This window comes from Callospermophilus lateralis, chromosome 14, assembly GCF_048772815.1.
Source record: "Callospermophilus lateralis isolate mCalLat2 chromosome 14, mCalLat2.hap1, whole genome shotgun sequence".
Lineage (NCBI taxonomy): Eukaryota > Metazoa > Chordata > Mammalia > Rodentia > Sciuridae > Callospermophilus > Callospermophilus lateralis.
In genome coordinates this window covers 38,185,606-38,212,865 of record NC_135318.1, presented here as the reverse complement: position 1 = coordinate 38,212,865, position 27,260 = coordinate 38,185,606, and the positions used below count along the sequence as shown (strand labels likewise).

General features: G+C 36.6%; 1 protein-coding gene across 6 annotated transcripts in view; it reads right to left on the bottom strand.

The window, feature by feature from the left end:
• The window catches only part of Foxn2 (forkhead box N2), a 52,714-nt gene extending 29,227 nt beyond the window's left edge, over positions 1-23,487 (bottom strand). For 3 of the 6 annotated variants that reach the window (XM_076833111.2, XM_076833115.2, XM_076833116.2), the window contains exon 1: positions 23,086-23,268. The gene's annotated coding sequence lies outside the window, so the exon portion shown is untranslated. Of the gene's footprint in view, positions 1-22,469; positions 22,497-22,847; positions 22,987-23,085; positions 23,269-23,400 lie in introns of those variants that run through there. The other 3 variants (XM_077105190.1, XM_076833113.2, XM_076833114.2) reach the window with 3 other exon arrangements.
• Positions 23,488-27,260: the final 3,773 nt, after the last annotated feature.

Sequence of the window (27,260 nt, the reverse complement as noted above, 5' to 3'; positions counted from 1 at the left end):
AAAGTATGTTTTTAGCAATATGGAATCAAAGCACTCAAGCATGCTAGGCAAGTGCTCCACCATTGAGCTACATCCTCAGACTTCTTAGTAACTACTGGCTCAATATTCTCATCAGAAACTAATTTAGATGGTGGCAAATATGGTATTATTCTAAATTACAAGTTTATAATAAAATTCTATTGCTTTAATAATGCAATATGATGCCAACAAATATTGTCACACAAAGTGTGGATCCACACAAATTTTTAAAATCAAGTATGAACACTGAAAGGCTAACATTCTCTTAGTATACTAAGTCTGAACTGTCATTTTATTTTCAAGAAGAAAAAGAATCATTTCTAAACTATCTTTTCTGAACACTGTAGAACACTAACTTTTAGAGCAGCAAGTCCACAAATGATAGACATATGACTTTCTCTTACAAATTAAGTAAATATTAAACATCAAATAAATACATTAGGATTACTCAAGTTCACTAATGATCAAGAAAATGAAAAACAGAAATGTGATATTATATATAGTGAACTAAACACAGTCTAGAATGTACTAAGCACAGATATCAGTAATATAAATAACTTCATTTTTGCAAATAATTAAAAATATACATAATGTACAACTTGGGGCACAGACCTATGACCATTTTGGAAAAGTTAACTGACAATATTATTAAGAATCATTAAAAATTTTACATTATTTGACTAGTAACTTTTCCAGTCACTTTGATAATATAATCCCACATAGGGAAAAAATATTCCCCTTTCCCTCTCCCCACACATTGTTCTTCCTTCCTTACCCAACCTCATTGTCCACAGAATTTTTAAAGATGATGAAAAACTATTAATAACTACAATGAGAAATGGTAAGCACACATATATTCAATCTAATATTTAGTAGCCATTAAAAATGACTGTCTAGCTGGGTGTGGTGACACACGCCTGTAATCCCAGTGGCTCTGGAGGCTGAGGAAAAAGAATCAGGAGTTCAAAGCCAGCCTCAGGAATTTAGCCAGGCACTAAGCAACTCAGTGAGACCCTGTCTCAAAATAAAATACAAAAAAGGGCTGGGGATGTGGCTTAGTGGTTAAGAGTTCAATCCCTGGTACCAAAAAAAAAAAAAAAAGACAAGTTTTCAAACTTATATAAACTGTTAAAAAAAAAAAAAACTAAAGATTTCTTATGTTACTAACTGGGTAACTCTTTTCTTTGTTGTTTTATTTTCCAGTTTTTTTAATGTATTTATATCTATTCATTAGAAAACCTTTTTCTAACATGAATTAGTTCATCAGTGAATAAGGCAATAATTTTAGTATAATGCAAAAATAACATTGGTTTATTGTTTTTTTTTTTTTTTCCTCAGCCTGTTGTTTGCACAACCAAATAAAAACAGCTGAACCCCAAACAGGTTAACACCATGGAAAGCATCAAGCTGCTGAAAATACAGTGCTGTACACAATTCTCATTCAACCCATGTTCTTCCTCTTGGCACAGCTTGGCCACATGGTCTTTCTTGGAAATGCTTAGTGAGCTTTTCTCCAAATCTTTATGCATTTTACCCTAGCCTCTTAAATGCTGTAGCTTCAACCATCCTTTCACACCTTTTTTTTTTTAATCCTAAAATGACTGTAGTATTAAAATATTTAGTATTCTTACTAATGTATTTTTTCCTTAACATTCTGTTACAAAGTTGCAGTGTTTTAGGTGAGCTGATCCATCAATTAAGCACAATTTCAGTATTTTTAGGATAATATGTAATATTGCTACAAAACAGTATATTCACAATAAAAATCAAGAAAACTTAGTTTTAGTTATTTGGAAAATTCTAGTTTTATGCGAAACCATGTCTTAAAATGAACCAAAATTTTCCACTAGCAGAGTGTTAATAATATGCACGATCAGTTTCCTTCATAAAACAAAATGTGTAAAGAACAAAAAGGAAACCTGAGCTAGTGATGTAATACTTCTTTTTTCTAATCGTTTAAGAACAGTACTTCAACAAACCACATATAATTGATATATATAATAAACATCACTCAAAATAATTATTTAAGGCCAAGAAAATATAATGGAGAATATTATATAGGACTTGGAAAAATATACTCCAAAATTTTTAGAGTATAATTAGCTTAATTCAAGTAATTAATACAACTACTAAGAAACCAATTTCTAAAGCCAAGCCATGGCTACCAAAAAAGTACATGAATGTTCTAGATAACTGAGGAAAGCAAATTTGTGTCAAGACCTTCAATTTTCTACAGTTAAGGAAGGAACAGACTTTGTTCTCACAAAAAGATTCAGAAGTGAAGAATTTAATAACCCTGGTACATTCACTCATTGGTTGATATTAACACTGATCAAAGAGGAATACTTTGCAGAGACTAAATGAAAAAGGAAATTAAGTCAGAATTTTATTATCTAAAACATTCATGCTGCAATACAGAGAATAAGGTGAATTATATTGACAGCCTTTTGACCCCAAAGAGCAAAGGAACCTACTAACCATAAATCTTTGATTTAGCCACACACATTTATTAACCTATCTTATTTTCCCATATCTTTACCTCATTGCATTGAAGACTAAATAAAGAAAAGTTTCTTTTTCACACATGCTACATTCCCAAACCCCTTCAATATTTTGGGGGGGGGGGGTGGTACTGGGGATTGAACTCAGGAATATTTTACCATTGTATTGCATCCCCAGTCCTTTTTATTTTGAGATAGAGAAGAACTATTTACTGATACCTATTTTCTTTCCTTTCTTTCTTTCTTTCTTTCTTTTTTTAATACCAGGGATTGAACTTATAGGCACTAAACCACTCAGCCACATCCCCAGCCCTTTTTTGTATTTTATTTAGAGACAGGGTCTCACTGTGTTGCTTAGTGCCTCGCTAAATTAATGAGGCTGGCTTTGAACTTGTGATCCTCCTGTCTTAGCCTCCCAAGCCACTTGGATTATAGGCACGTGCCACCAGTACAGACCTGATTCCCATTTTTCTATAGGACTGTCTTTTTGAAAAGTTACTTGCAATATTTGGATATTAATTTTTATGTTATGTAAATATCTTTCTCTAGTAGATGGCCTGTCTTTACTGATTGCCTTTTACTAAAATCTTTCTTTTTAGTACTGGAGATTGAACCCAGGGGTTCTTTACCATGGAGCCACATCCCCAACTCTTTTTATTATTACTTTTAAAAATCTTGAAACAGGGTTTAAGTTGCTTAGGGCCTTACTTAGTTGCTGAAGCTGGCTTTGAACTTGGTATCCTCCTGCCTCAGCCTCCAAGGTTGATTAGATTATAGGCATCCACCACCACATGCAGTTTTTGACTATTTCTTAACTTCCATATGGCAGAATTTATTAACTTTTCCTTTATGGTCCACTGTTTGTTTCATAATTTTTGCCTTTCACCTTTAGTCTTCGATTCACCAAAAATGCACATTTATTCAATTCTTTGAAAATATATGGATATATATTATTCCAACACTAGTTATTAAAAATCTCACCCTTCCTGTTGAGAACCAAGCTACCACTGGTCCTCAATATCCATGCACATGCTCACGCTGGATGTCAAGAAGGCAAAGCCTTTATCTAGTCCATTTCTCAGTTTTGTTTGTCATAAGCGAGCTTGAGGGATGACTGACATTTTCCCCTAAACAAACATTTCTTCTTTCAATCCTAACTTATTTAGAATAAATTGTCTTAATCTATGTTATTTTTCTTCAAAAGGTTTTTGTTACTGATTTCTTAACAACTGAATTGGTATTACAATGGTTTGCAAGATAATATATCTCTGAAATCAGTACTTGGTTGCCCTTCATGATTCAGTTGATATTTCTATGGTGACTAGATGAAATATATGTTCATTGGATCAAGATTGTTAAATTTCAACAAGCAGTTTTTACATCAAGCACTGTTTAAATTTTCTACATCCCTACTGATTTGTTTTTGTTTTTGTTTTGGGGGGTCTGCCTTCTTTATCAAATATTGAGTAAGATATATTACAATCTCACCATACTGGTGAAATTTTGTCAATTTTCCCTTGTAGATCGGTTTATTTTTGCTTTTTTAATTTCATAATTATGATCATTATTTGCATAAAAATTCAAATCTATATTTTCCTGGCAAAATGAGTCATTTACCATTTTTTTAATTATTGTTCAAAACATTACAATGCTCTTGACATATCATATTTCATACATTTGATTCAAGTGGGCTATGAACTCCCATTTTTACCACGTGTACAGATTGCAGAATCACATTGTTTACACATCCACATTTATACATACTGCCATACTAGTATTTTGCTGCCTTTCCTATCCCCTACTATCCCCCCTCCCCTCCCCTCCCTTCTTCTCTCTCTACCCCATCTACTGTAATTCATTTCTCTCTCTTGTTTTTTTTCCCCCTTTCCCCTCACCTCCTCTTATATATAATTTTGTATAACAATGAGGGTCTCCTTCCATTTCCATGCAATTCCCCTTCTCTCTCCCTTTCCCTCCCATCTCTCATCCCTGTTTAATGGTAATCTTCTTCTCATGCTCTTCCTCCCTGCTCTGTTTTGAGTTGCCCTCCTTATATCAAAGAAGACATTCGGCATTTGTTTTTAAGGATTGGCTAGCTTCACTTAGCATAATCTGCTCTAATGCCATCCATTTCCCTGCAAATGCCATGATTTTGTTATTTTTTAGTGCTGAGTAATATTCCATTGTGTATAAATGCCACATTTTTTTTATCCATTCATCTATTGAAGGGCATCTAGGTTGGTTCCACAGTCTAGCTATTGTGAATTATGCTGCTATGAACATCGATGTAGCTGTATCTCTATAGCACGCTCTTTTTAGGTCTTTGGGGAATAGTCCGAGAAGGGGAATAGCTTGGTCGAATGGTGGTTCCATTCCCAGCTTTCCAAGGAATCTCCATACTGCTTTCCAGATTGGCTGCACCAATTTGCAGTCCCACCAGCAATGTATAAGTGTACCCTTTCCCCCACATCCTCGCCAGCACTTGTTTTGTTTGACTTCATAATGGCTGCCATTCTTACTGGAGTGAGATGGTATCTTAGAGTGGTTTTAATTTACATTTCTCCGACTGCTAGAGATGGCGAGCATTTTTTTGTGTATTTGTTGATTAATTGTATATCCATCTCTGAGAAGTGTCTGTTCAGGTCCTTATCCCATTTGTTGATTGGGTTATTTGTCTTCTTATTGTTTAATTTTTTGAGTTCTTTGTATACTCTGGATATTAGGGCTCTATCTGAAGTGTGAGGAGTAAAAATTTGTTCCCAGGATGCAGGCTCCCTATTTACCTCCCTTATTGTTTCTCTTGCTGAGAAAAAACTTTTCAGTTTGAGTATGTCCCATTTGTTGATTCTTGTTTTTAACTCTTGTTAAAAAGAGTGGGTGTCCTATTAAAGAATTTGGAGCTCGACCCCACAAGATGTAGATTTGAGCCAACTTTTTTTTCTATCTGACACAGAGTTTCTGGCTTGATATCAAGCTCCTTGATCCACTTTGAGTTAACTTTTGTGCATGGCGAGAGAAAGGGATTTAGTTTCATTTTGTTGCATATGAATTTCCAGTATTCCCAGCACCATTTGTTGAAGATGCTATCCTTTCTCCATTGCATGCTTTTGGCACCTTTGTCAAATATACGGTAGTTGTAATTTTGTCATTTACCATTATGTATCAATTCTTTTTGTATCTAATGATTCTATTTGTCTAAAAGTCTATTTAAAATGATAGACTAGCTTTCTTTCTATTAAATTTGCCTGGTACATCTTTTTCCATCATTTTACTTTCAAAATTTTTTACCTTGTTTCCTTGCAGGCTCTGTTTTAGTCCATACATAACTGAACATTTTTTAAAATAAGGCATGCACATATTTGGATTTACTTCTACCATCTTACTTAGGATCATGCTCTTACCACATCAATTTTTCTCTGTTTTCTTGACTTTTTTTTTGGGCGGGGGGGATTTCTTTCTTGTTTCATTCTTTACTGCCTACTAGTATGGAAGTTATATACTTATTATTGTTGAATAGTTACCTTAAAGTTTTTATAAAAAACACTAAATCATGTTTATTTTGCTTCAGGACAATAAAAAGATCTTTCTGAACACTAGCTCCAATTATTACTTCCTGGTTTCTTTTTTTTTCTTTTTTTTTTTTTTTTTTTTTTGATACTGGGGATTGAACTCAGGAGGGCATTTTATCCCTGAGTTATATCCCTAGCAATTTTTATTTTTTACTTTGAGAGAGGAACTCATTAAGTTCCTTAGGGTCTTGCTAGTTTGCTGAGGCTGGCCTTGAACCTGCAAATATGTGATCCTCCTGCCTCAGCCTCCCAAGACTCTGGGATTATAGGCATGTACCAACATTTGCAGCTGCTCCAGGTTTCTATCATATTAACTGATGTTTCATTCTACCTTTTTTTTTTCTAAAAAGAAAATTAGATTAATATCTTAGCACCCCTAAACAAACATTTCTTCTTTCAATCTTAATTTATTTAGAAGAAATTTTCTTAATTTATGTTATTTTTCTTCTAAAATGTTTTGTTACTGATTTCTAACTTAACTGAACTGATATTACAATGGTTTTCATCATAGGATACTATCATTATTTCTTCCAGTCAATTTTTATTAATTTACCCCTATATTTGCCATTCTCTTTGATCTTCATTCCTTCTTAAAATTTCAGACTTTATAACTATGATCATTATCCTCCTACTTAAAAACTAGCCTGGAACTAGTGTCGTTTAGTAGCAGAATCCATTTGAGAGGCCTTGGGTTTAAATCCCACCAGCACACACCTACACCTACACACACACACACACACACTTTGATTTTATTTGTCTGAGCATATATTTATTTTCTCCTTGTTCTTGAAAGAGATGTCTGCTAGCTATTGAATTATAGGTTGTTATTTTAGCTTAGTATGTCATTTCATGGTCTTCTACTTCAATTATTGTTATTCAAACTAGATATTCCTTTGAAGGCAATTGGTTTTCTCAGATTTTTCCCTAATCTTTTATTTTTTTAATTTTTTTTTTTAATATTTATTTTTTAGTTTTCGGAGGACACAACATCTTTGTTTGTATGTGGTGCTGAGGATCGAACCCGGGCCACACGCATGCCAAGCGAGCGCGCTAACGCTTGAGCCACATCCCCAGCCCCTTTTATTTTTTTTCAATAGAGCCTATGTGTTTTATAACTGTCCACTAAATTTTAATTTCAATGACAATTTTCATTTCTAGAATTTGATTCTTTTTCCAAATGTTTGTTCTTTTTCTCATGTAAGCCATTTATTGAACATATAAAGCGTACTTAATTTCTATCTGATAATTTGAAATATGAACTCTTTGCAGGTCTGACTACTTATTCTCTTATACTGCCCTATTTCTTTGGTTGGTTGGTAATTTTTATTAAAAGTTACTTGTTTCCATTATAACTTTCAACAATGGGAATTCTTGGATAATAATGATTACAATGAGTTTCATTATTCCCATGGGGAGTAGTAATAGAGCAGGATTATTTTATTTTAGGTATGATGGAATCCAGGGGCACTTAACTAAGCTACATCTCCAGCCCTTTTCATTTTTCAGTTTGAGACAGGATCTAGCTAAATTGCTTAGGCCTCACTAAATTGCTGAAGCTAGCCTGGAATCTCCTGCCTCAGCCTCCTGAGTCACTGGGATTACAGGTATGCACCATCATGCCCAGCTCAGGTTTATTTTAAATTCTTAGCTTGGGATTTTAGTGTGGACACATGCTGTAAATCAGTTTAAGGGCTGATTCATGGTAGTAAATTTTCAGTGAGATTTTATTTTTCCCATTTGCAGCAATATTCTCAATTTTCTACTGACATGAAGGAAAAGAATCTGTAGAGAGCACAAAACACTTGGAATGCTCTGCCCTATAGGGCTCCAAATTAATGAAGAAGACTATTCCTGCTAAATGCTCTACCTTGACTGAATCTGGGCTTTGCTTCTTAACCCTTGAGCCCCATAAGGCCAACAAAATAAAAGCTCACCTGATTTGACAAACACCCTCAATGCAAAAACTAGTTTTAGAACTCAGCTTACCTCACTGGGTTTAGTTTCAGCCTAAGCATTCTTTACTTTTTGCTACAGTATCGACACATCTAAATTATTTATCCAGTATTTTAGGAAGTTTTCAGCAGAAAGCTGGTCCAGGTACTTATTAATCATGCTGCTGAAAACAGATGTTTACAGGGCTGTGGCTGTGGCTCAGTGGTAGCACACTTGCCTGGCATGTGTGAGGCACTGGGTTCTATTCTCAGCACTGCATATAAATAAATAAAATAAAGGTCTATTAACAACATATACATACACACACACACACACACACATACACAGATGTTTACATTAGTTTCTCATTGCAATGTCAGGAGAGTACATTATTCTCTTTTTTAAACTCACCAGTTTTTAAGGGTTTTCTGCCTTAGCACCTTGGATAAATTTGACATAACTCCCATCCACCAATAACAGTTGCTTGTTATGATGGTACTTCCCAACTAGAAATATGTATAGGCCATACACATTTTTGAAAAAGTAAGACAGACCTCTTCCTGTCTCTTTTTAAAATCATATTATTTGAATATAAGAAATATTTTAACCTGTTAATTATTATTCAAGCTTGTGACTTTAATCAAAGTCTGCCTAAAGCATAATGCTTATAGAGACTGCTCTATTATGTGGGACTATTTGCCACTGTATCAGTGTTTCTCAAATCAGTCTGTTCCATGGATACATTCTGGGGGTTTACAAGTGTTATAAATTTTCATTTTGTGGTTTCACTCCAATAACAAAATGAAAAATGTACTTCAACATTTACAAAAAAACAAAATAAGTGACTTTTTAAAGAAAACTTTTTCAGAACTAAAGGTGATGATATTCAAAATGAGATTTTTTTTTTTAATGGATTCATACCTTATACAAGACTGAGAAACTGATCCACATTTAAAGGTCTCACAATGCTGTTCTTTTTAAAAAAAAAAATTTATTTTTTTAGCTTTAGGTGGACACAATATCTTTATTTTATTTTTATATGGTGCTGAGGATCGAACCCAGTGCCTCACGCACGCTAGGCGAGCATGCTACTACTTGAGCCATATCCCCAGCCCCTGCTGTGTTCTTTACTGGATTAAAATGCTTAGTTCTGAAGCTTAGACTTCATTTGTACTGTGGTCACTATACCTGAATATATAGTTCTACAATCCTTTCTCTAAAATCCCCAGGCTCAGATATATTTTAAAATTCAGAATATTTTGGATTTCAAGAAAGTAATACAATGTATTTATGAAATGTTATAACCCAGTGAGATCTGAAGCAATATTTCATAATAAAAATGTTAATTTGGGAGGGAAATGTATAATTACACTAAGGCGGGTACAAAGATCCTCAATACTCAATAGCCTTATTAGCTCAGCTCATGATGTACCATTAAAAAGGTTAAGAAAACTTTCAGTTTTTAGCACATTTTCAATTTCTAAATCATAGATATAAACTTATAGATTATCTGCTACAGACTGGAAATCCAAATAAATTTCATTAGAATTTTATAAAACACCGCAGATCAGATTAAGATCTACAAAGGCGGAAGAGCTCATCTTAAGATTTATGAACTTAATATACAAACTTTGTGATATTTTTCCAACTACTTCTGAGTATCTTTTTGTGTACTGTGGCTTGATAGCTTGGAATACAAAATAATAACTGCCTGATAAGAACTATGTCATGAAAAACTATAATGTCACAAGTACCTAAATTTATAGAGAATTTTAAATACATTTCAAAGCTGAAGTATTACCTACATTGGACTATGATGTTAGTATCTCTACATCTATCAATGTGGATAAAAAAGAAAGAAAAGTCTGAGAATTATGCATTTCAGGACATTCTGTCCTGATTCTTTTCCAAGGAGTTTCAAGCAGAAACCTTCTTGCTTGTCCTGCACTCACGTCTCTTATGAGAGTTGTTAGATTCTAAAATGAAAGGCTTCTTCCTTGAGAAAGGAATTAATATGCATAATACCAGGATATATGAAACAGTACTTTAAGGAAGTTGTGAACTTGAAGTTAAAATGAGGAAGGATAAACAATTTCAATAATAAAAATATTACAAAGGTAAAATTTAAATCATTAGAGTTTATGTTAATCACTTCTGGAGATGGTGAAGTTCAAGAGAAGGAGTTGTGAAGAGATACTGCCTGTGTTGAAACCCTAGTTCTGTCAGTCACCAAATTAGAATTACAATGATACTATACCTACTTTCATAAGATTTTAATAGAAAATAAATGAGAACCCTAAAAAAGCACTTAGAACAGAGATACAAAGTAAACACAATGAATACTAGTTGCAGACATGGTAATTATGCCAAGTTACCATTGTTATCAACTTTAAGATTACGACTTTTCTCCATATAAAGTAGATTCATATCTGTTATATTCTTTAATACAAAAATTAGGGTACAAAATCAGTAATAATACATTGGTGTTTTGAAGTTGTGAAATTATACAAGAATTTTCTATTAAGGATAGGTCTCCCTCATGACCAATAGCATCCACTGGCAAGGCAGCCAAACGTAATTAGGACTTCTCAGAAGAGTGCTGCAATCGCTATTTCATCATATATTTTTTTTTAGGAGACAACTTTCACTTCCTTATTCTATTTGTTTCCTTTGGCTATATTTTGCTAATCACGCGATGTGTTGGAATCCTTCTTCAAATATTTTTTAGTTTAAATAATATAAAACAACTGAGAACTTTTAATATTTTATTATTAATGACCCTGAAAGATATAAATTCCTTTATAAAGAGTTGTGCCTGATGCCAACATTCTCACACACAAAAGAATTTATAAAAAATAAAGAGAATAACTACAGTACCTCTGAAATTTGTTTAAATATTTATTTTAACAAAAAGACAGCAACAAGTGTAATGGTATAATATAAACAGGAATATAAGTACATACATATAGTTACATTAATTCATATACAACTATGTAGAACCTACTATCCTATTTAAGAATTCTTATCAAGTTAAAATACTAAATATAATAATTTCCTATCTACTTTCTAGATATTACTTAGGTCATGAATTTCAGCATAGTGTCTCTAGTACTTTTAGTTACTTACAATTTTCAAACCCAGGGTCTTGCTCATGCTCTATCCTCTGAGCTACATCCTCAGTTCAAAATAGTACTTTTAAAATATGTGTTCAGGGCTGGAGATATAGCTCAGTTGGTAGAGTGCTTGCACAAGGCCATGGGTTCAATCCCCAGAACCATAAAAAAAATTAAAATAAAAATTAATAAATAAATAAGTGCTCATTAATATAATGCTTATTTAATGGCCCTCAAATCAGCAATTCTCATCATAAATGGCCCTCAAATCAGCAATTCTCATCATAAAGGAGTACACTTTAATAAATTATAAAGATCCATAGCAAATAAAGAATAACTGCAACTAACTCAGTTCCATTTATATGTTCAATTTTTTACAAGATGGTTTTTAAATTATTGAATCTCTTCATGCTACATTTCCAATTTTAATTAAGCATCTGTTACCTATATTACGGTTCTTACTTACAGTTCTGTTATTGTTTCTCAGTAATTTTAATTGTTGAAATTTTATTTTTACTATACTGTCTAAGAATTCTTATTAGTAAACGAAATATAGCACTGAAAAAATTATTATTATTTTTTAGTCATAGATGGACATAATACCTCTATTTTATTTCTTTGTCTTCTTATGTGGTGCTGAGGATGGAACCCATGATTCACACATGCTAGGCAAGTACTCTACACTAAGCCCCATCCCCAGCCCCAAGTCAGTCAATTCTTAAACACTACAAAGAAACTTACTCAAATTTATTTTCTCCCTGTACTCTGGAGCCAGTCATTAAATACTCCTTTCCTCATTACCTTCTTTAGGTAAAATCAATTTTGTTGTATCTAATAGGCTTTTACTACACTGAAGTGAAAGAACCATACCATCTGTTAACATTTTATAGAACTGTGAAAAAGTTGAAACCAACACTTGAGCAACTGTACCAAGAAGCTCTGAAGACCAAAGTCAGTCCTGTGCTTAAAGCAAAGGATGATTCAACTCAAACTATGACAGCGTTTAACCTACAGACAGTTGTTTCTCACCATTTGGACCTCATCATACTAGCATCCTACTAAAAATCTGTTCCATTAAATACTTAAACATCTGAAACCTGCAGTACCTGTCAAATGAACAGCATTTTTTGGTTACAAATTTAAAGAATTTATAATTTTTAATTCCTTTTAGGTTGTCTTAATGTAAGGTCCTTGCTTAGCATCTGGACAGCCATCTTAAGTGACAGCCGCCATTTTAAGAAAAATTTCACTTTACCTTCTCATTTTTGGTCATTCCACAGTGGCCTATTCCCTTTATGGGAAGGGACATCCTCAAAAGGTGGAGGGGCTACGCTTTCCTTCTCCCCTCATATATGCTTCCATCCAGACTCGCCTGCTGCTTCCCTGATCCTCACCCTTACCTTAGAACCATCCCCTACTCTGTCTGCCAGTGCCTTCCCATTACCCCCTTCTGAGGTGGACCCTACTGTTTGAAATGTTTCAAGTCCTTTTATCGCCTCACACCACATTCAAGTCCATTCACATTTGTCTCAATAACTCCCTCCATTTTCTGGCTCAATCACAATCCCTGGGTTCAATATCAATTAATAATTTTTTAAAATATATTTTTGATCGTTGATAGACCTTTATTTTATTTTTTTATTTATATGCAATGCTGAGAATCAAACCCAGTGCCTCACACATGGCTAGGCAAGTGCTCTACCATTGAATTACAACTCCAGCCCCTCCAGAAATTATTTTAAAAAAGAAAAAAATAATAATTTTAATAAAGGCAGATAATAAAATCTCACTAATAGTCCCTGAAAACAAGAGTAAAACTAAGGGCTCCATATTGACTAATTTATGTACTGATTTTTATGCACTTTTGAAACAAAAGCTTGATTCACTTAACACAGAATTAAGTAGATTTAAAATAGGATTAATCTAACTTATACATATATCTAATTAAGAAAATATAGTTATTTTGAATTAGTGTTGAAGACTTGGGGACAGGAGCACAGGACTATAATCTCAGAGACTTGGTAAAGTGAGGTCAGCCTCAGCAATTGAGTAAAACCTTGTTTCAAAATTAAAAATAAAAAGGTTAAAAAAAAAAAAAAAAAAAAAAGGTTTGTGGATGTAGTTCAGTGCCCCTTGGTTCAAACCTCAAGGCAAAAAAATAAAAGATAAGATAAAGCAGTACTGAAAGAAATCTAGAGTAAACCCATTTATATGACATACTATGGGTTTGGAACAGCTACTTAGAAGCTTCTGCCAATTATTACTTGAAATCAACATTGCCACAATAAATTTTCCTTTTTTTGTACTGAGGATTGAACCCAGGGACACTTAATCACTGAGTCACATCCCCAATCCTTTTTCATATTTTATTTAGAGACAGGGTCTTGCTGAGTTGCTTAAGGCTTAGCTAAATTGCTGAGGCTTGCTTTGAACAAATGATCTTCTGCCTCAGCTTCCTGAGCCAGTGGGATTATAGGATTGCGTCACCACACCCTGTTCCTTTATTTATTTTTATTATAATTATACAAATTAACGAGTTTCACTATGGCACTTCCATTTAGACATATATTGAGCTTTGATTCTATCTATACTCCCCATTTCTCTCCTTTGACTTCCCCTCTCCCCATGCCACTCCACTTTTTCAAGAAATAGAAGAACTCTATTATATAAAATGTAACAATATTTTAAAGATAACAAAAAAATGCAAAATATGGGGAAGGGGGGAAAGGTCACAAGTAAGTCAAAACATAGCTGTTGGTACAATATGCAAACTGGCTTACAGATGTTCTCAGAATTGAATAATAGTGATCTACTCAATTCAAAGGAAAGGAAAACAACTTTTTTATTCATAAGGTTTTATTAAAACTTTATTATCTAGTATCATTAGTCCACTAGCAATAATAGAATATGATAAATCATAAGAAAAAATAGAAAAGGAGCATTTGATAGTCACCTCTAAACAGCTTATCTGTTTTAGGATATAATTGTTTTCATGCACAGTTGTGCTCATGGTTACCATGTTATAATGCATATGTTATATGGTCAAGTTTTCTATCCCTAAAATTCTCCCTGGACTGTATGATGGAACCAAATACATGTTTACCTGCTTTTTAGAAAAGAAACACCACTATGACTCCAGAAAAATCATCAGTCTAATAAAACCTAAAATCTTTGATATGTTGGCCTATAAATTCCCAAAAATACAGACATAAAAATACAGAATCCAGTTTGTTTCATACCACCCCAAGCTTCTTGAATATTCTAAGCTCTTTCAATCCTTGAGCTTTTTGGAGGGATTTAAGGTCTTTTATCCCATGCTTCAAAACTGCTCAAAGTCATCTCTCCAGATTTCTTTGAATTATTTGCTTTCTCTACCAACTTCCTTAACATCCTGGATACAATCTTAATATAGAACTTACTATTATGATTATTCATAATTATTTGTTTACCTTCCTATCTTTGCCATTAAAAGTAGGTCTAAAACTGTGATGCTATTCCACAATAATGAATACATTTTTCATAGAAACCCATGAAACATATAAACCAAGACAAAAAATTCATTAAATAACACTTTTACCTTTTGCTACAGACAATGCACTGAAATTTTCCATTAGACTAATTTTTAGGAAATTCTGGACACACTGGGCACAATGGCACATGCCCATAACCCCAGCTACTCAAGAGGGGGAGGCAGGAGGTTTGGAAGTTCAAGCAAAGCCTGAGCAACATAGCAAGACCCAAAATAAAAAAGCCTGGCACAGTGGTGTACACCTATAAACCCAGGAGAGAATGAGGCAAGAGGATCACCAGTTCCAAGCCAGGCTCAGCAATTTAGCAAGACCCTGTCTCAAAATAAAAAATAAAGAACTAGAAATGTAGCTCAGTGGTAGAATGCCCCTGGGTTCACTTTCTAGTACAAAAAAATAAAGAGGAAAAGAATGAAATAAATTCAGCACAATTAACTATATTGATTTGAGTACCCATTTAAGCAATATTATAATACTAGAATATAAATCTTTGTTCCCAAAATGCAAAACATTCATTATTATGCTCTAGTACAGACCATAAAATTTAATAAGCAAATGTTCTTTTTTGGGTACCATGGATTGAACTCAGGGGAACTCGACCACTGAGCCACGTTCCCAGACCTATTTTGTATTTTATTTAGAGATAGGGTCTCACTGAGTTGCTTAGCACCTTGCTTTTGCTGAGGCTGGCTTTGAACTCGGGATCTTCCTGCCTCAGCCTCCAGAGCTGCTGGGATTACAAGCATGTGCCACTGCGCCTGGCTAAGCAAAGTGTAAATGAATGAATAAATATAGCAGCATGCTGTACTAAAAAGAATGAAAGAATAAGGCTTTTAAGTCAAGCAAACTCATTAGCTACCAACTTATGCAATCTTTGACAAATGACAGAATCTCACTGAATCCCAGAGGTTAATGCCACTTTCTTAATATCCTACAACAACAACAACAACAAAAGGTAAAAGTATTCCTGTCAGAGTAGGCACTCATTAATATTAGTTTCTCTCCTTACCTTAGCATTCTTTCCTACTCCTTCCTGGGGGCATATCATGATCTTGCTCTGGCAAATAAATATTCCTTTTCTTAAAGACCTCAGATTGTACTACAAAGAATGCATATTTTTAATGTGACAAAGTGAAGTTCAAATACCCAGCACTGCATTTACATTATCTCTCATTATGTTCCTTTATTTACAAGAACACAATATTCTCTTCAGTGTTGTTACTAGGAACTAAATTATAGATTCATATCTATATGAATTCATGCTATACAATAAAAGGTATCAATTTGTTGCTTTAATTATTAAACTCATTTTTCTTTTTCTTTTTCCTTTTGTGATACTGGGAATTGAACTCAGGGGTACTCAACCATTTAACTACATCCCTACCCCCTTTTTATTTTGAAACAGGGTCTCACTAAGGTGGCCAGGCTGACCTTCAACTTGCAATCTTCCTGCCTTACCCTCCTGAGTAACTAGGATGGCAGGTGCGCCCCAAGGTTCAAGATAAGAACCATACCTGGTTCTCAATCTCATTTTCTTTTCCATAAACAAATAATCATGGTCTATTTATACAGAAAAGAGCTCAGAGTCTGTGTTCTTTTCCCAATGTGCTCTTCCCCAAAACACTTTTCAAATCACTTCTCAGAAAAAAAAAAGGCATCTGAGTAGCAAAAGCACCAAATACTTATGAAAATACTATGAAGGAGAAATGAATTTTCCTATAACACAAACTTTTTTAAAGATATAAATATAATTAATGTTAATTAAACTATCCTGGCAACAACAGTAACATATCTACTTGGGAAGAATCAAGTAATATTCTGTTATCTGTGTTGGTAGCAAAAAGATGGCTATTTTATAGTATATACATTAAATCTTTATGATAATAGCACATTTTCTAAATGGCTATTTAAGTAATGAGAATTAGCCTTTTAGGACTTCAATAACTTTCTGTTTATAAATGTCAATGACCACATGCAAATCAGATAGGATATATAAAGAACTCAAAAAAATTAACACCAAAACAAACAAACAATCCAATCAAAAAATGGGCTAAGAAGCTGAACAGACACTTCTCAGAAGATATACAAGCGATCAACAAATATATGAAAAAGGGCTGGGGATGTGGCCCAAGTGGTAGCGCGCTCGCCTGGCATGCGTGCGGCCCGGGTTCGATTCTCAGCACCACGTACAAACAAAGATGTTGTGTCCGCCGATAACTAAAAAATTCTCTCTCTCTCTCTCCCCTCTCTCACTCTCTCTTTAAAAAAAAAATATATATATATATATGAAAAAATGTCCAACATCTCTAGTAATCAGAGAAATGCATATCAAAACTATTCCAGGGGCTGGGGGTATAGCTCAGTTGGTAGAGTGCTTATCTCACAAGCCCAAGGCCCTGGGTTCAATCCCCAGCACCAAAAAAAAAAAAAAAAAAAAAAAAAAAAATCTAAGATTTCATCTCATACCAGTCAGAATGACAGTTATCAAGAATACAAACAACAATAAGGTTTGCCAAGGATGTAGAGGAAAAGGCACACTTATACATTGCTGGTAGGACTGCAAATTGGTGCAACCAATCTAGAAGGCAGTATGGAGATTCCTTAAGAAACTTGGAATGGAACCACCACTTGATCCAGCTAACTCACTCCTCAGTCTATACCCAAAGGACTTAAAAACAGCATACTATAATGATGCAGTCACATCAGTGTTTACAGCAGCTGAATTCACAATAGTTAAATTGTGGAACCAACCTAGATGCCCTTCAATAGATGAAAGGATAAAGAAACTGTGATATACACACACACACACACACACACACACACACACACACATATACATATATAAATATACACACACAATGGAATATTACTCAGCATTAAAAGGCAATTGCAGATAAATGTATGGAGTTGGAGAATATCATGCCAAGCCAAGTAAGCCAATCCCAAAAAACCAAAGGCCAAATGTTCTCTCTGATAAGTGGATGCTGATCCATAATGGGGGCGGGAAATGGAGGAACAGTGATTGGGCGAAGGGGAGGGGAGGGGACATGGGACATGGGGGCAGGAAAGAGGGTGTAACGAGATGAACATCATTACCCTAGGTACACGTATGACTGCACATATAGTGCAATATTGCATTGTGTACAACCAGAGACATGAAAAGTTGTGCTGCAATTATGTACAATGAACCAAAATGCATTTTGCTGTTATGTATACCTAATAAGAATAAATAAATACATTTTAAAAATAAAATAAACGTCAATAAAATCAAGACCTGCGGTGAGGAGGTAAATACTATTTCATGTTTGAATGTGGCCAACTACAGAGAGTAGAAATAATGTCTCTCACTTATCACTCTTCTCTTAGCACCTACATGCAGTAGATATGCAATAAATACCTGAGTTTAAATTTTTTTATGGAAAAGAAAACTAAGTTGATGGAAGTTAAAAAAAAAAAAAAAAAAAAAAGACCACGAACAAAATTAGGTCCAGACCTTTAATTGCTTAGTGATTTGTTTCCAAAGAATACAGTACAGAAGGGGGAGGATAGGTCAAACCTGGCAAAGATGACAATCATGTGATTAAAGGTATCAATACTTCACCTCTTGGGTCTCCCTCCCTAAAATCCACCACCCCAGTTTCCTGATGGGAAAAATATCATACAAATCTCAGTTAAGGGGCATTCTATAAAATTTCTGACTAAGACTTAATAGTGTTAGTCATCAAAAATGAAAAAAGTTAGTTGTGACAAATGTACCCTAGTAATGTAAGAAGTTAACAATGGGGGAAACTGGGTGAAGTATACTCTGTATACTGTCTTGCAATTTTCCCATAAATGTAAAACTATTTCTCCTGAGAATAAATGATGATATACATTATTTTATTTGGTGGCAAGACAGTATTCTCATATGATGGAAATAACGGTTATGAATACAATAGAGCTAGGTATTACACAAGTCTATAGCATTATGAAATTAGATAGACCAAAACAAATAAATGCCCCTTAAATTCTAGTTTCCCAAAGCATTCTTATTTCTGAACACTTCAATTATGGACTCATAAAAATTAGTTAACTCTGTCACCTCTGCATTTCCCTACATCTTTACTACAGATCATGTTTACCTTAATATCTCCCACTCATCTTATATTCAACTAACTAAACTCACCATCTTCTTGATAATGAACACCTTCCAAACCTCCCTTGCAATTATTAATTTTCCCTTCAATAGTTCTCTTTCCAATTCCCCTCCATTACCAGTTAGTCCTACATATACTGCAGTCAAACAAGCATTCCTCAAATAAGGATTTTATGCTAGGCATGGTAGCACATGCCTGCCATCCCAGCAACTCACAACTTGTGGGACTGACGAGGTTGATTCCAAGTTCCAGGCAGGCTGGGCAACTAAGCAATGCCTTGTCTCAAAATAAAGCTTAAAAATGGTTGGGATGTAGCTCAGTGGCAGAATGTCACTAGGTTCAATTCCAATACCACAAAAGGGGTGGGGTGATTATGTCATTCTCCAGATGATGATGATGATGATGATGATGATTTTGGTACCAAACCATATTTAAACTTCGAAGCAATGTTTTCAAGACCATCCATAGTTATTCTTTTTTACCCTTCACTTGTAAACACAGTTTTTTTTTAAGTCTTCACACCCTAAGTTCTATTATTCCTGTATACAGAAAATTATTACATTCTTACTAAGCATATAACATGTCTGAGAAAATAAGTCTCCTTTAAGTCAAAGACCTTATAATCCAGCTGGGGTGATAAAATTTAAAATATAACAAAGTATATGAGAATTTATTTTGTTAATACTATATTCTCGTTCCTTATAGCAGGGCCTGGCATATGATAAATCCTCAAAAATATTTATTAAATGAAAACAAAGCAGTATAGAATTCTATATCCCAAAAGAATTACATTCTATCAGAAAAGGGAAAGAATTTTCAGTTAGAGAGATGAATGTGGGTCTAAAAGTTCTATGATTCTAAGGTTCAGAGGGCAGTCAAGATTTCAGCCAGGCCTCAAGATTAAGTAGATCTTCAGTAGTCAAGAGGATATATACATGTGGATTTGCAACAGAAAAATGTTACATCAGTTTAATTATAAAGTAAGATTGTTATACCACAATGAGGTAGGTAGTGAATAATAAACAGTTTCTACAGGTTAGTGGGAGAAGACTGGAAACAAAGTTTGAAAGGTCTTGAGAAGAAGCCTGATATTCATGCTTGATATAAGGGGTGTGTTCCTTTGAATGATACAATCTGCAAGATTAATGGGGGTAGCATGAAAGTTCTACTTGACAAAGCAAAAAGCCTTCCCTTATCTACTCAAACCTTCTAAGGTCTTGCTCTCCTTTTAACTCATAACAGCACCTGACTGCATCACACAGTTCTACTTCTAACTATATCTTCTCACAGTGTAAACTTTTTTTTCCAAGTGTACTAATGTTTTTTAACCTAAGAACAAGGATCAAATCTAGACCTCTTTTTTCTTCCATAAGTAATCAAGAAAGTATAGGGCTCTCAAGACTATTTTTGGAGTACCATTTTTGCATTTATATAAAACCCAGTCACTAACATAAAAACAACCAAAAAGCTAAGGAAATTAAGTTGGGTTTGGTAACACCTATTCCCAGCAACTTGGAAGGCTGAGACAGGAGGACTGCAAACTGCTGAGCCTCAAACTGTCTCAAAATAAAAATTTAAAAGGCTGGGGATGTAGCTCAGAGGAAGAGCGCTTCTTGGTTCAATCTCCAGTAACCAAGGGCCAGGATAGCCTACCAGCAGAGGGATATGACATTAAAAAACAGAACAAGTACTAAGCAATAAGGTGCCAAAAGAATAAGTCCTTTTTGGTTGGCTTTTTTTTTTTTTTCTAAGTTTCATTTTGATAGTCAAATCTCATAAACTAATGATGTAAATAAGTTACCCTACAGCATGATTTCAGGGCTCCCTACTGATCTCATCATCTCATTTACTTTTCTATCTCAACTAAGCACTGGACTCAGTGGTCAGTATATACATTTATTTTTCAATTGTACTTTCTTTTCTGCACTGACACCTATGGTACCTTTTCAATATTTTCCCCTATTAACATGACTGAGTACAATTGTTATGCAGCAATTAAAATTCCAATAAATAGTGTTGCTATGACTCTTGACACAATTCTTTTATAGATTTAAATATTTCCTGTGAATTAGCATTTTTTTAAGAAGACTGATTCAAATAAAAACTTGTTACAGAAATAATACAAATCCATCAAAACATTCACAGAATGAAACCCCATGCATTAGTAAGTACTAAGGACTGTATTTAATTCAAAATTTTCCCCAAATCTCCAAAAGTTAACTTCTGACTTTTTTGAAAGGTGGGAGGTACTGGGAATTGGACCTTGGGAGCTACACCCCCAGGTCCTTTTTATTTATTTATTTTTTATTTTGAGACAGGGTATCACTAAGTTGCTTAGGGCCTCGCTAAATTGCTGGGGGCTAGCTTTGAACTTGCAATCCACCTGCCTTAGTTAGTTTTCCAGGTCACTGGGATTACAGGCATGCGCCACTGTGCCCAGCTATCTTCAACTCTTTGACCTTTCGCTTTTATATATTCTAAAAATCAAATTTCATTCCCTTGAAATAAAATCTGTTCATGTTAAGGTTCATATTAATATTTTTTTCAAAAGTTTAAGAAACTGCATATACACAAATCAAACTAGTATCTATTTTATCCCTAAAAAAAAGTATTTTCGCTGTAATTTTATGCATTTCAGGTCATAATTTATATGTAAAACGAGAAAAATTGAGACTTTTCTAAAACCACACACACAAAAACCACCCAAATGTGATTATTTCTGATTACAAAGTCAGTCATTAAGGATTTTGAAATTCAGATTTTTTTTTTTCTCAGAGTCCGGAAATTCCATAATGCACTATTACTTCCCATTACTCTGATACCTAACACTGCTAACATTTTAAAAGATAAATAACCAAAACGACGTAAGACGGCAAAAATGTCAACACACACCTTTTCAGGACTGCAAAAGAAATACTTAAGTCTTAAGAGTCGAATGATACTTATACAGACTTGAACGATTTATCTTTTTCCTCTTCCCCATCTCAAAATGCACCAAGATAAATCTGTATGTGAAGCTACAGCAGTTTCAAAACCCCTTGGCTACCAAAGAAGCCTCAGCCCCTAGCGCCGCTAGGGCACTCTATAGCACTCAGCCGGCCACGTGGCTGTCACAATCGGAAGGAAGAGAGGAGAAACAGCATCAACTAACCTGAAAATAAATAACCTCACTCCTCCTGGCACATCAGAGTTGAGGTAGAAGGGGAAAAAAAGTCTATTATTTCTTTGCACGCTAAGACTTTTTTTCCTCGTGAAGGGAAAACGAAGTACTGGTACTGTGTTAATGCGACTTTAAAGCAGAAATCAAGTGCAAGAAGATCCCTAGAATGCGGCTTTCCACGGAACTGGCTACCCTAACTCCCGGGAGCTGCGAAGGGCACAGAGGCATTTTGCAAGGGGGAAATGGGGGTGGAGTTAAAGAAGAGGGGAGCACCGAGGGCTGCGCACCTGGACTGCTTTCCCTCAGCTCCCACTGTTCTGGGTTCCAAGCAGGCTGCTACTGCACAGGGGCAAACTCTCAAGGCTGACGGGCCTCTCCCACCACAGATCTCTTACTCTGCCTGGAAAGAGAGGACCAAAGGGCAGAGGCAACCATGGCCCCAAAGGGGGCGGTGAACAGGAAGTGTCCATATTGCAGCGCTAAAACACTAACTCCCAACACGCCAACAGTTACCTCGGAGCGCCCCGGGCGCCCGCTGGAGGAGGGACAAGAGGGTGCCCGGGGTCCAACATTCCGACATCCGGGACCCACGCCCGTCCACCCAACGCACCGCAGCCCGAAGTTCGCGCCCGGCCGCCTCCCGGGGCACTACTTCGCGTGGCCCAGCCAGTCCCGCCTGGGCCGCCGAGGACTCTACGCCCGGCACGTCTCGTTCCACTCGGAGCCGGGAAACAGCGTTGCAAAGCCTCCCGAGGGGCTTGCGGTACTTCCCCAACAGCAGATCGCCCCGCGGACGAGCCCTCGGCGTCCTCGGAGCTATCCCCCAGCCTGCCGGGAGCCGACACCCGTGCCGCGGTTTCCGCCGCGACACTCCCTCCGGGTGATCATTACCTCTCAGGAAAAACTCCTAACTCCTCACGGGGCCACACTTCCCTCAGTTCGACACCCCCGGGAGCCCACATGAGATCCGAGCCGCGCGCTGGGGACACCCCCGCGCCGGCGCCAATTCTTCACGGGACAAAAATGTCCGGGCGCGTCACGGGACAGCCGCCTCCGCGACCCACGCCCGGCGCCGGCCGCACGCGCTGCCTCCGCGCCCGGGAGCCGCGCCGCTCCGCCCGGGACTCACCGTCAGCTCTGCCGCCGCAGCGGGGAAGCGAGGGATGGGCTGGGAAAGACACAATATGGCAGAGCACCGCAGCTGCTCCCTGTGGCTTCCAGCAGCCGCCTCCGGGAAGACGCGGCAACAAGCAGGCAGCGGCAGCTGCGGTGGCGGCCGCGGCAGCACCACATCCCCCTCCGGCTCGCTTCCTCCCCCTCCTCCCCCCGCCCCACTGCCATGGCAACGCGGCGCCTAGGCAATTGGCCCCGCCCCTTTTTCCGTCCCCGCCTCCCGCGACCCCCACAGAGAGGGCTCGGCCCTTCCCTCTCCGTCCCCTCCCACCTCCTACTGAAGGGACGACTCGGGTGACCAGAGCGCAGGGTGACCAGAATGGCAGGTGGTGTTGGCATGAAATGCGGCGTCCACAAGGGCGGGGCTCGCAGGCAAGGAAGGGCGGAGAGACTGTGGGCCGGTGCGGAATTCGGGCCGAACCCGGGATGGGGAAGGCGGGAAAATGGAAAGGTCTCGCCTGTCCGGGGAAGGACCTATAGGAGCGCAGCGGAGGCGCGGCGCGGCTGCTGAGTGGACGAGCGGGCGCGGGGCGGGGCGAGGGTGGCCGCCTGGGATGGTCGACCCGGGATGCCAGTGCTCTGCTTGCGATGACTGCCCTGTACTGCCCGAGGTTCTGTCATTTCCCCAAGAGCTTTCCTCCATTGGCCAAGCCTCAAAAGCGCTTTAGGGACCATAAAGCATTGCTATAAATTTAAAGTAGCGTTACCCTCACTTGAGTGAAATTTTGTAGAAACTAAGCTCCGCGAGCTTGTGGTGGGGGAAAAAATGGACTCTGGAACCAGATCCAAAATTAGTAAGAATTGCATTTACTGAGCGCTCACTAAGTGCTACAGACAGCGATAGGAACTTTACATGCATTGTCATAACCTTAACGCAAACTTAACATTCTTCCAGATAAAACAGGAGTATGCAGTTAAAATTGAAATTCAGATAAATGTAGCAAAAATTTTAATATGGGAACTTTCCATTTGGGACATACTTTCTGGTGATTTTGTTTTTTATTAAATCTACCAACCCTGTACTAACTCATGAATTCTCACTTTACAGATAAGGAATTAAAGCTTAGAAAAATTGCCCGTCAAATACATAATAAGAAGCAGACCAAAGCCGGGCATTATTGCGCATGCCTGTAATGGGGGTGGGGAGACAACGGGGGAGGCTCAGGAGGAGCATGGCAAGTTCAAGGCCACTCTCAGCAATTTAATGAGGCCCTAAGCAATATAGTGAGATCCTGTCTCAAAATTAAAAAAAAAAAAAAAAAAAGACTGGTGAGGTAGCTCAGTGATAAAGCACCCCTGGGTTCACCCTCCAGTACCAAAAAAAAAAAAAAAAGGAAGCAGCAGCAGCAGAACTAAAACTCCATTTACTGCTATCACTATGATTCTGATAATTAAATCTCTGAATTTCTATACCTACAACTTAAAACGCTAGTAAACGCTAGTAATGATAATCTCTCTCACAAAGGTATTGAGTAGGTTAAAAGAAAAGGATATGACACCCAGACATCGCCTAAGTAGATGTTCAATAGAGTTCATTTCCTTGCTGAACAATGATGTTAACTAGATATTCACTATGTGCCAGGCTTTGAGTATCAAGTGAGCTGAATATGAAACAAGCTGCCTGCAGAAAATAAAACAGGTCAAGCCTTAGGGATAATGAATATTGAAGAATTATAGGCATCAGGATATACAAAAATAAATGGGAGTATTTGATCCTTTCATTACATAGATGAATACACTTACATGATTTGTCCAAGGTCATCTACTAGTTCTGAGTATTTTCCCTTACACTGTCCTGGAGAGCTTCACAGCTGTGTTCACAGGGAGAGGCTACAAGGCACAGTGCACTTCAGTTGGAGCCAGAGTTGCTGCCAATTCTCCCTTCAGAGCAATTGCTGTTGTCCCCTCATATGGACAAAATGATACCAGTTCCTGGAAGAAGAGTATAGAAGAGAGGGAACTGAGGAAAGAAGGAAGGAAAGATTGAGAGAACCCAGCTTCTAAAAGGCCACATGCTTTTTGTACCTGGTTTGTTTTACCTCTGCTGGTCATTGCCATCTGGGCCACTAACATAATATAGGTCTTCATCTCCTTACAGATATGTACTAATATATATTTCCCTCAACTCGAACTCAAGTGGCTAAGTACTCTTCCTCAACTCTAATAGAATCACAGAATTTCAGAGCTGAAATACATCATCCAGGATCTCAATCTATTATGGATTAGAAAATAAATCCAGAATTTGTAGAACTCATTAGAGGTCAAATGATGAATCTGTTGTACCCTTACTAAATTCTCTCTGTTGGTCTTCACTGACTAATCAAACCCAGAGATGCTGGGCACTTTTATTTTATTTTGACTGGGGACTGAACACAGGGGTGCTTATACCAGTGAACTACATTCTCATTCTCTCTAAATTGCTGAATCTCTCCCTAAGTACCTGAGGCTAACCTTGAACTTTCAATCTTCCTTGCTCAGCCTCCTAAATAGCTGGGATTACAGACAGCACCACTGTGCCTGGCTGCAGGTTGCACACATTTAAATACTATCTGTGGGTAAAGCTCAAGTCTCTACACAAATGTGTTACACTCTTAGTTTAAAGTCCAGGTATACTTGTATTCCTAGAGGCTATTTTAGAGGACTTTGAACATCTGTCAAGGAGAACAGCCTATTAAAATTAATGATGATTCAGAGTTAAGTAACTTTCCAGGAGTTTATAAAAATAATAAGGCTAGGAAGACAGAACTTATCTCTTTAGGAAAAAGAGAATCCTGGCATTCAGGATCTCTTGTGAAGCTTTATTCTTCTTTCTCCAAAAGACTTCAAAGAAACATATTCAATGGTAAATATTACTGAAAGACAAATCATTAGAAAATATATTGTTTAAAATTCCCTCATATTTAGGCTGCAAAGTAGTAAGAACTCAAATATGTGTTTATGTCTTCAGTGCATTTATCATTGGTAATGCTACATGTATTTAACCAAGACTGTTTTAACTAAAGTGTGATCATGAATTTATAGCTCTAAAAATAACCAGTTTATGAATAAGGAATCTAGACTTAAGCCCCGTAAGGATAAAGACCACATATTTTTCATCTGAATAGTCTAATTTCATAGGACAACTTCTTGATATAGAGGTGACATGCAATAATACTTGTCAGTAAAAGAAATAACTTCCCTCAAATTATATGATACCAGGACGGGGATAAAATGTTCCTAAGTATTAGCCTACCACTTGTGCTAAAAAGTTAGAATTAAAAATAAAAGTCTAATTTCCCCCTTAGGGATCTTTTTCAATGTACTTCTTAAAAGCAACCACTTATATGTAATAATATCTACATTTCTATAAACCCTAGTATTGACAGTAATTTAGAGCAATCCTCCTGTTGAGAAACAGAAAAAGAAAAGCTCAACAAAAATATTTAAAATGTCAGCTTAAAGGCATTGGAGAGCTAATAACTTAATGAGGAATTATGAGGCCATTACCTGAGGAATGGTGGAGATCCAAGGAAATGTACTTGTCCATTCCAAACAGTTGATGGGAGAATGAACAGGAATGAGGAACAGAGATTAATGTTCAGGGCATGTTATGGGGAAAGAAGAAGAACCCTATAGAATCTACTTTGTTTGGGGCTGGGAATCCAAACAACTACACTATAAAAATAAAGGGGCTACAGCTCAGTTTTGAATCTTCTCAACCCTGAATTTAGATAGGGTAATTCCTTTGAGCTAATGCCCAAGCACTTGGCAGAGCAAACTAAACTCCTCCTCTGTGCAATAAAATGCATATTCTAGACTTCAAATAACTTTTTTTTTTTTTTTTTTTTTTTTTTTTTTTGAGACCAGCTCTCACTAAATTGCTGAAGTTGGTCTGGAACTTGTGATCCTCCTGTCTCAGCCTCCCAAGTCACTGAGATTACAGGTGTGTACCACCAGGCCTGGCTAGTAAACTTCAAATAATTTCTACAATTTTGTAAATATAATGTCTAGTATACAATAAAAAAAAATCAGTCATGCAAGGAAATAAAAATAACAGAGCCTGCATGGTGGTGTACACCTGTAATCTCTGCAACATTGGAAGCTAAGGCCGGAGGATTGAGGCCAGCAATTTAGTGAAACCCTGTTCAAAAT